Raw genomic sequence first — 10780 nt, 5'->3', positions numbered from 1 at the left:
GAATGCAGCCGACGTTCCTCTTCAGAGGATGGAGACGGGAAAAATGACGGAAGAACTATATCAGAGCATAAATGAAACTCTGAAACAACTTTAGGCAAAAATGAAATATCCAAGGCCAATGAAACCCCTTGAGGGGAAAAACTCAAATACGGAGGGTCACACCTCAACGCAGATAACTCGCTCACTCTGCGAGCAGACGTAATGGCTACTAGAAACGCCGTCTTTAACGACAGTAACTTCAAACTACACGTAGCCAATGGCTCAAAAAGTTTCCCTGTCAAAAAATTTAAAACCAAAGCCAAGTCCCAGGCCAGAGCAGGAGTACGACTAGGAGGGTACAGACAAATAAGACCTTTACAAAACTTCTTGGTCTGAGGATGGGAAAACACAGAAAACCCATCTATAGAAGGTTCGCTGACACCGCAGCCAAATAAACCTTGACCGAAGCAAAACTAAGTCCCATATCCAATCTGGACAAAATAAAGCCAAAAATCGACCTCAAGTCAGACAGAGGTGGAGGCAATTTCAGTGAAAGTAAGTACTCCAAAAATTTGTTCCATTTCCTATCATATGACATCCTCGTAGAAAGTTTACGACAGTTTAAGAGGACATCATCTATTCTCTTATTCATATCGGAAACCGTATGTCCCACACTGTCAACTTGAGACTCAAGGGATTGTGATGGAGGATCTGGCCTCCCTGGGCCAGCAGAAGATCTAATGCCCAAGGAAGGGGTATGAAGGAGCCCTTGGACAGGTGAAGCAGTACAGGGTTGACGAGGCCACCATGGGGTTACAAGGAGACAATGAGGCTTGTCCTGCTGAATTTTGACAAGAACTCTTTGAATGAGCGGAAGAGGAGGAAATAGGTACAGAAAGTGATGCGACCACGAGATCAGGAGACCGTCCCCTAAGGACAGAGGATCCATCCCTGCTCTGGAAGAGAACAGGCGACATTTTGTGTTGTGACGGTTCACAAAGACGTCTATTTCTGGATGACCCAGTTGACGAAAAATAAGTGAAAGGTACTCCCAATTGAGTTCCCACTCGTCGTCCGTTGCTCCCCCTCTGCTCAAAAAGTCTGCCTGAAGATTCATGACCCCTGGCAGATGGGCCGCTTGAATGGTAGTGTTCCACCGGAGACAGTCTTCCCAAATAGTCAAGGCCAACTTGCACAGAGCTCTGGACACGGTTCCTCCCTGGTGTTTGATATAAGCCATTGCCGTTGTATTGTCCGTGAATATCATTACTATTCTTCCCGCTATTATTCGCTGAAAGGATCTGAGAGCAAAACGTACTGCCAGCAGTTCCAGATAATTGATATGATGGTGTTGCCTCTGAGAGTCCCATGGTGCACCCACACATTTCCCTTCTGTGTGAGCACCCCAACCCCACATAGAAGCATCCGTGGTGATTGACACTGAGGGAACAAGAGGTTGGAAGGGGGCCCCCGCAAAGAGATTGGTTTCCTTTAACCACCAGTGGAGGAAATGGAGGACATGGGGGGGAATTTTCATGACTAAGTTTGGAGAATGAAAAAGTAGATGGAACTTCTTCAGGAACCATATCTGCAACGGACGCATGCGCAGACGTGCACACTCGATGACCGAGGTGGTGGCTGCCATCAGTCCCAACAACCTCTGAATGCGAACTGCAAAGGTTATGTTTGACAGGAATAGATTGCGAATTTCCTGACAAATCAATTCTGCCCTCAGACGCGGTAGATATGCCCTGGTGTCTTTCGAGTCGATGACAGCTCCTATGAACTGTACTCGAGTCGCAGGCTGAAGCATCGACTTCTGCAAATTCACGAGCACTCCTAGGGACTTAAGAGTCGATAGCATGATGTTGATATGATGAAGGAGAAGGTCTTTGGATTCCGCAACCAGCAACCAATCATCTGTGTATGGAAATATCTGAATTCCTCGAAGGCGGAGATGGGCTACAATAACTACCATCACCTTCGTAAAAACCCTGGGGGCGGTGGAAAGCCCAAAGGGAAGGGCCTTGAATTGGTAATGCGCCTCCCCTACTGTAAATTTGAGGAAGCGTCTGTGACAAGGGTGAATCGAGACATGGAAGTATGCGTCTTTCAAATCCAAGGTGACCATCCGGGCCCCTGGAGACAGTAACGGTAGAATAGTTTGAAGAGTAGACATGCGGAACTTTTTGTAGACAATGAACTGATTGAGGAATCTGAGGTCCATGATAGGATGGAGGCCTCCGTCCTTCTTCGGGACCGTGAAGTACAGAGAATAAAAACCTTGGCGGTACTCTAGTTCTGTCACCGGCTCTATGGCGTCTTTTAATGTCAGAGATTGGACTTCCTGAATGAGGACTGGTGACGTTGGAGTTTGAATGAAATGGGAAAACAAGGGTGTTTGAAGAAACTCTATGAGATAGCCCTCTTTGATGATGGATAGAACCCATTTGTCGGTTGAGACTTGCATCAAAACATTGAGAAACGGTGCCAGACGTGTCTTTGAGTTGAGAGTGGAGTCAAAGTCCCTGTTTGGGGTTCTTGGGGGCCTTTGACTTGTACTGTCCAGAAGGCTGGGCTCTAGACTTATTCCCAAAGGATCGAGACTGTGCCACAGGTGGTCTTTGCCACTGCTCAGTGGGCGATTTATTAGACGACTGTCTATTTGACCATGATTGTCTAGACCATTGTTTATGCTTGTTATATTTGGAGGACGGGGAGATCCCCAAACTCTTAGATGTCTTTATACTTTTATCCATTTCCTGCAGCACAGCATTAGTGGTGGAACTAAATAGTCCAGTGCCTTCAAATGGAAGGTCTTCCACCGAAGACCTAGTATCATACAGTAGGGAAGATGAGCGCAACCAGGCATGTCTGCACAATGCGACAGAAGTTGCTAGGGTCTTGCCCGCAGACTCCAATGTATGCTTAGCAGCACTAATCTAATGCCTGGCCAAGATCATTCCTTCAGTCTGAAGTTTCTTGACTTGGGAGTGGCATTCTTTAGGAAGGTGAGGAAGAAACTCCGACATATGCTTCCATAAATTAAACTTGTATTGACCCATGCAGGCATGCCCATCGCTCCGACTGTATAAAAGTTTCTTCCCATAGAATCCAATTTCTTTTCCTCCTTCTTAGGCGGAGTGGAATGACTTGATTTTCCTTTTGTAGATGAATACACTACTAGGGAATTAGGCTTTGGGTGAGTGAAAAGGAACTCAGCCCCTGTCTCTTGGATCTTATACATGTGATCGAGCCGTTTATTAGATACAGTGAGAGAAGAAGGGTGAGCCCAAAAATCCTTGGTAGTTTGTAGCAAGACCTTTGCCATAGGTAAAGCCACTGAAGAGGAAGTGCCAGACTGCATAATGTCAAAGACATTGTCGTCTACCAGACGTGATATCAACGTGGGAGTCATTGACAGATCTAATGCCATGCGTTGGATGAAATCACCGTACGATTTGACATCTTCTGAAGGTGAGATAGGAAGATCTGCTTCCACATCAGGAGGTGGGGAAGGCATGAGTATATCGTCTCCCTGGTCAGACAATTCCTCTGAACCAGATGAGGTATTAGACATAGCTGGAGACGGAGCTGGCAATGAAGGTACTTCTGTCGGTACCGATGTATTCGGTGGTGGCAGAGTTGGACACGGCTTAGGGGTTGGTATCGATCGCTTCGATACTGACGACTGATCTCTATATTGAGATATACGTGACGACATCGACTGACGATCCCAGTCCACTGGGGGAGGTGGTGGTGGTGGAAGAGCCCAAGGATATGGGTATCTATTTCCATAAAGATAGTGCCACTGTCTCTCATCCCAAGTCATAACGGGAGGAGAAGACGGTCGGTGTCGATCGTCGACGCCGTGAGCAGGTGAGGCATTAATGGACTGGTGGCTCGACACATCAGATTCAGACAATGGTGCCTGCTGTGTGAGGTCCATGTCTATGTCTGAATCTACAGGTAGGCTGTGTTCCAGAGACGAAGAAGCTGGAGCACGACCTTGACTAGCCGACACCTTATGGACTTTAGACTTAGCGTCCTTTTTAGGCTTAAGTGGCTTTTCAGTGTCTTTGCCCTGCATCCGGATCTTGGAAGGTACGGCAACAGTTAACCCCTGCTTCCGGATCATGGAAGGTACAGGGCTGTCGCTGGTTGATATCGACCGTTTCAGTGCCGAAGCATTGATTGCGACTGTCGACGTCGAAGTTCCCCAAGCGGGAATGAGAGCATCCGGGGTTAGGGTCGACATCGAAGCGTGCCCGGATGTCTCCAATGGAGAAGATGACTGTGGAGAGAGAGCCTTCTCCATCAAGGCTAAGTGCAAACGAGCAGCTCTGTTTTTCCTGGTTTGATTGGAAAACTTCTGGCAATGTTTGCACGTAGATACACGGTGAGACTCCCCTAGGCACACCAGGCAATAAGAGTGTCCGTCTGTGGGGGAGATTTTAAGTCCACAGGACTTGCACCGCTTAAAGAAACCCCACCGCGGGGCCATAGGCCGGTGGGGAGTAAATAATCAACTTCAAACCCGAAAGAAAAATACTAAGACTAAGAAAAATAAAGAAAAAAAGGCTAACTACGCGGTTAAGCTAAAAAGTGAAACTAATACTCAGCAGACCGAAGCAAAGGCGTCCTACCAGCGCGGTTGTCAGAGAAGAACTGGCGGGATCTGCGTGCCCCTCCTTGGTCATGCGCAGTGGAGCCCGGCACGTGACCTAGGAGCGGGCGCGAAAATCCCTTTGGCTTGCTACCGGTACCGAGCAGGGTCAGCGCAGGCGCAGACTATCCCAAGGGTGTGATGCACAGAGACCACGAAGAAGATGAAGAAATTCCTATTGTTTTTATTGGCATTTATGCCCTTGTTAGCCGCCCTGAGCCTTCGAGGAGGGCGGGATACAAATTTAAAGAATAAATAAATAAATAAATAAATGAAAGAGACATCTTCCAGTGAGGAGGGCTTTTTCAATACTCGCTTTGTCAAAATAGCAGAATAGCAAATAAAATAAAAATCCATAAACATGTTGCATTATTTTTTATGTTTTTGCCATCAAGTCACAGCTGACTTATGTTTTCAAAGCAAGAGACGTTCAGAGGTGGTTTGCCATTGCCCGTCTCTGTGTCACAACCTCGGTATTCCTCCGAGGTATTTGGATGGGAGACCCCCAAAGAAGTCCAGGGTCACTCTGCAGAGGCAGGCAATGGCAAACCTCCTCTGAAGGTTTCTTGCCTTGATAAGTCAGTTGCAACTTGACGGCACTTTTCACCACCACCAATTAATCCTACTGAGGAAGATAAGTCATACTTGGGACTTGGTCTTTTTTGTGCCGTGTTCATACATCTATGTGTTGCTCTCTATTACTATGTATAAATGTTGATATCCTTTTTTCTTATTCATCGTTTATACGGTGTGAATTACTTATTTTGCAATTATATGGCGTGGGTTTTTTCCCTGCCCACATTCATTAGCACGATAGTTGTTATTACATAATTTTTATGTATACATACTTTACCTATGGAATTACTCATATTGTGGTTACTTGCCTTCTTAGAGGCCCTTATTTGTGTCTTCTTTTCTTGGAGGGCCTCTTCCCTCTGATTGGTTCTTCAGAAATTTTTTACAACTACCACCATCTTGTGGGCAGGGACAGTAGGGTGCCGCGTTTGAGCCTGAGAGAAAGCGGTTTGCCGTAGCCTACCAATAAGTTCATTGCGGAGATGTGAGATTCAGTGTGGGGTCATCATCCCAGCTCAACTCTTAACTATTGCATCTGATGGGACGCACGGTGTGACAGAGCTACATAAAAATGGCATATAGTCTGCTGAAACTCAGGGCTACCCAATGAAGTTGATGGGCAGTTTGGGTTGCCAGATCTGCCTTGGGACACTTCTGGAAGTCGGGGGGGGGGGTAGTGCCCGGGGAATGTGAAGTGTGTGGAGAGAAGAGAGCTGAGTGAAAATGCGTTGTCAGTCTAGGACTTCCACTTCTCCTAGAATCTATGGTATGCCACAATGTCACTATCCGAAGCCGCTGTCTGCTTCAGGGGAGTTAGCCTCTATAGTTTAGAGATCAGTTGTAATTCCAGGAGAACTCTGGGCCCCACCATGAGGCTGGCAACCTTGTGGGCAGTCAATTCAGAACAATGTACAACTAATTTACGGAATTTGCTGCCAGGTGACTATGAAAGCCATGAAGGATAAGCCCAGCAATATCTATTAGCCAATGTGGCGCAATGAAACCTTCATGCCACTGAAATCAGTTTGCCGGTGTGGTTGGAGCACAAACAGAAAAGGGGAGTGAAAGGTCAGCGTGGGCTTCCCAGAGGCATCTGATTGGTCACCGTAACATGGCGCTGGACTCATGGGACTGAAGAAGGGAAGAAGAGATTGGATTTATACCCCACCCTTCACTCGGAGTCTCAGAGCGGCTTACAATCTCCTTTCCCTTCCCCTCCCCACAACAGACACCCTTGTGAGGTAGGTGGGGCTGTGAGAGCTCTTTTGAGGACTGCTTTTTCAAGAACAGCTCTGACAGAACTATGGTTTGCCCAAGGTCATCCGGCAGCTGCAAGCGGAGGAGTAGGGAATCAAACCCGGTTCTCCCAGATTAGAGTCCACGCACTTAACCACTACACCAAACTGGCTCTCACACCATACTGATCCGGCAAGGTTCTTCTTGCGCTGTTACCCTGCACAGGCTCTCAAAGACTGGGGTTCTAACACCTGACCAGACAAAGCTTTTATGGACAATGCCCTCTGGTTTGAGACGCACCTACAAGTATGAGCTGGGGATCTGTGGCTGTGCATTTTCCCTGTCTGATCAACTGTGTGTTGGAAGTAGAGGGGTATCTGGAGTCCCTTCATTCTGCCAAATACCTCCCTTCCCCCGCCCCCCAGCCTTGAGTGTTGGGCTTTCCTCTGGCATGAAGCACTTTCCTCGATGGAAGAAAAGATCTGTCTGTAGAATGGATTACATAGCTTGGGGTAAAGGGCCCCAGATCATCTCTACATTGGTTAATCCAAATTGCTCTGCGGCAGAGGGATGTTGCCTAATGGCCCCAAAAGAACAGCTTACCACAGTTTAGAACAGTAACTGCACAAGAGCTGTTTTTGTAAACGAGAGGAAGTGGTATTTGGCACAGGAAGCCAAATGAAGGGGAACGGGAAGTGTGTTTATCACTTTTGCTTGGTGCAATTGAGCACCTAAAACCCCCTAAAAAGTTAGCCACAGCGGCAAAGATCCGACTCCTCAAAACAACAAACAAAACCAACCCTTAAAAAAAAAAAAAAGGTTGGCCGCAGCTACAAAGATCTGACCAGGAATTCATAGTTGTTTTCTGCAGCATCTTTTTAACATGAATTTCTCAGTGGATTTGGACACATTAAACTTTTCCTGTGAGTGGTCTGAACTGCAACGGAAGACCAGATCTTTTCCCAGATGTTCTTCAGGACTTAAGATTGTTTTTTTTCCCCTGGAACATTTTTTATTTCATACATATAAGGACTTAAGATTGAATGGGTATGAAGCAGGGGGGTGGGGGGAAGCAAACTCACCATTTGCAACAAAATTATTTGGACAGCGGTTAGATAAGCATCGCGGGTACCACATGGCTGCTGTCCAAGACATTATCCAGTTACTCAGAGCTGTGTACTTATGACATTTTGGCTGCAATCTAAAGGACAATCCTAACACTTGGAAAAGAGTTTGACATGATTATGGGAAATAAAAAACATGATTTGGTTTAGTCAGTTTTAACACACCAAATCACATTTGATTGCAAACAATTAAATCAACATTGGAGATGGCTGAACCAAAAGGTTAGTCTCCAAAAAGCACATTTCCTCGGAAAGCTCAAGTTGGGTAGTTGCGGTTGTCCGTAGCAGTAGAAAAGAGGAAGAGTCCAGTAGCACCTTAAAGACCAACAACATTTTGTGAAAGGCTATAAGCTTTCATGAGCCATGAATCCAGTAGCACCTTAAAGACTAACAAAATGTGTGGCAGAGTAGGAGCTTTCGTGAGTTACTGCTCACTTTGTGACTCACAAAAGCTCCTACCCTGTCACAAATTTTGTTAAGTCTTTAAGGTGCCTTTGAAAGCTGACATCAACTTTCCTACACTGTTTTGTGTGACTGATGCATAACTGGTATGGGCCTCCTCCCTGGTTTTTGGTGTTACATATGGTTATGTGTTTTTATTGAATCATTGTATATATACTCAATTTTACATATTTTTGAGGTTGAAATGTTTGATGACTTGCTGACTTGGGGAACCTAAGGTGGAAAGGCGACACAGAAACCCAAAAGGAATATACTACAAAAGGCAGTGAAATTATCCCCATTTATAGACATTGAGAATCAGCAACCTGATTTCATTCTAGACCACATACATCAAGGGCCAATGTGCACAAATTCCTGGAAAAAAATAACCTGACAGGAGAGCCGTTTCATAGCCATAAACTATTGGCTGAGACACCTCTGTGTCAACGAAACCAACACTCACATCAAAAGGAACATGTGATTTTTTAAAATGAAATAGCACACCTGCTCCTATTCAGACTCGGGGGACGGGGGGGGGGACTCGTTAATCACATCTCAGCAAGAAACTGTACGCACCCAGTCAAATAAAACGCCACCGAAGTGACCTTGTCGCTATTCTTTGAATGGCATACAGAGGACCACACCTTCTACGGAAATTACTTCCAAGAATGATTGTGCAAGGTGTTCTTGCAGTGCTACATGGCTTCCTCAACAGAGGGAAGGGCAGCTGAACTTGGTTGCTTAGCATTGGGGGGAAAATAAAAGCCACTCACCACTAAAGAACTCATAAACCCCGTGAACCTGATCTCTGCAGGCCCAGCTTCTTTCTCCAACAGGCACATTCGCATTTCAGAACTTTGCTGGAAGCCTGGCCACCTTACCGGCTGAAGAACGCACTTCTACGCCAGTTGCTGGAGGCTTCTGCAATTTCTTGGATGTAATTAATCCTTTTATCTGACAATCCAGCTCTGCGGGATGTCAGATTAAAGGTGTGTGTGGCCCGTGACAATTTACATTGTTTGCTGGATAACCCCAAACAGGAGTCAACCTACTTGAAAAGAACTGGGAGCGACTTTAAAAAGCTGTCATCAGTTAATGGACGAATTAGTCTGCACAAGCCACGGGGTTTCAATTCTTTAAATGGGAACTTTCACCCATGAAAGTCAGTTCTCAGATAGAATTGGGAAGCCTCAGCGACAGATTCGTTTCTTTTACTTACAAAACGCATATCCCGCCTTCCTGCTCTCGCAAGAGCCACCAAGAAGGCGACGGAATTTAAAAACACATCATAAAATCAGATTTTTAAAACCATTAAAACCAACCCTCTCCAAACACCCATCATCAAAGCAATTAAACACAGAGCTGAAATACACACAAAACGTAAAAGCATCGGTTAGGAAGGAGACATCATTCGTCCGAACGAAACAGAACAATCTTCCCCTGCTGGCGGAAGACAACAACAGAAGGGGTCAGGCGAATCTCCCTGGGGAGAGAGTTCCAGAGTTTTGGTGCCATGACTGAGAAGGCCCTCTCCCGGGTTGCCACCTGCCTAATCTCAGAAGGGGGGGGCACTCTGACGCAGAGCCTCCAAAGAGGATTGCGGTGGTTGGGCAGGTCCATAAGTATGGTTGCCAGCCTCCAGATGGTGGCTGGAGACCTCCCGTTACGACAACTGATCTCCAGGTGATAGATCTGGAGAAAATGGCTGCTTGGAAAGGTGGACTCTATGGCATTATACCCCTGCTCCTGTGCCCAAATCAGAACTTGGATACTTTTGGGGGGTGGACTTGATGGCCCTGTCTCCCCACCCCCGGGGGCTCAATCCCCAAACCTCAGAGTTTCCCAACCTGGATCTGGCAACCCTACGCTCCCCCCCCCCATCCCCTGCCAGTGACCAGGGGGACCTGGTAACCCTAGTACTTTGTATTAAATAAAAGTAGACTTGGCACCGGGAGGCACAACTATGACCTGTGTGAGTTAAAGAAGTAAAGGAAGAGCTACGCTAGCAACCTCTGGTACACCTGCTTGCTATGACACAGGGCTCCAGTCAATGCATGGAGCCTTGGGGCTGCCAGATCATTGTGAAATCGACAAACCTACCCAAAGCGATTGCCCAAAGACAGCCTACAGCTTTTTAATTTACTGTACTTATACCGTGACGGAGATCCAGGTCCTTTCCGCACTAGACCGTAAATCCTGCTTCAACCCTGTCCCCGAACTTACATTCTACATTACACTCGAGTTCACCCATGTAATTTTGTGGTATTTTTTTGTTCCCACGTTACAGTGAGGTCGCCCCGATTTTGCCCCACACTTATCCTGGGATAAACTGATGCTGTTACAACCAGGGATACATGCAAGGTATCGTGCCGCGAGTTGAACTCTGATAAAACCAGGGATGAGATCCAAGTGTGGAAAGGATCCCAGAGAGGCTTACCTCTTCCTCCTCTGCTCCATTCTATCCTCACAACAACCCTTTGAGAGAGTACGTGTGACAGGCCCAAGGTCATCCAGCAAGCTTCCAAGGCAGAGTGGGGATTTGAACCTGGGTTTCCCAGGTAGTAGTCTGACACTTGACTGTTACACCTCACTGGCAGCTAGCCCAAGATTAAACTGTTGAGCAGGAACCTGCTGTGTGGATCTAGAACACTTAGATGGTGCGAGTACACAGCAAAGCCAAATGTCATCTTGACAAAAGTCACAGTATAGTTTGTGCTTCATTGTTCCAGAATGTTTCACGATAGACCTGTTTACGCCA

The sequence above is a fragment of the Gekko japonicus genome, unplaced genomic scaffold (assembly GCF_001447785.1).
Source record: "Gekko japonicus isolate JY-2015 unplaced genomic scaffold, Gekko_japonicus_V1.1 scaffold752, whole genome shotgun sequence".
NCBI classification, from domain to species: Eukaryota; Metazoa; Chordata; class Lepidosauria; order Squamata; family Gekkonidae; genus Gekko; species Gekko japonicus.
Note: the sequence above shows the minus strand (reverse complement) of the source record.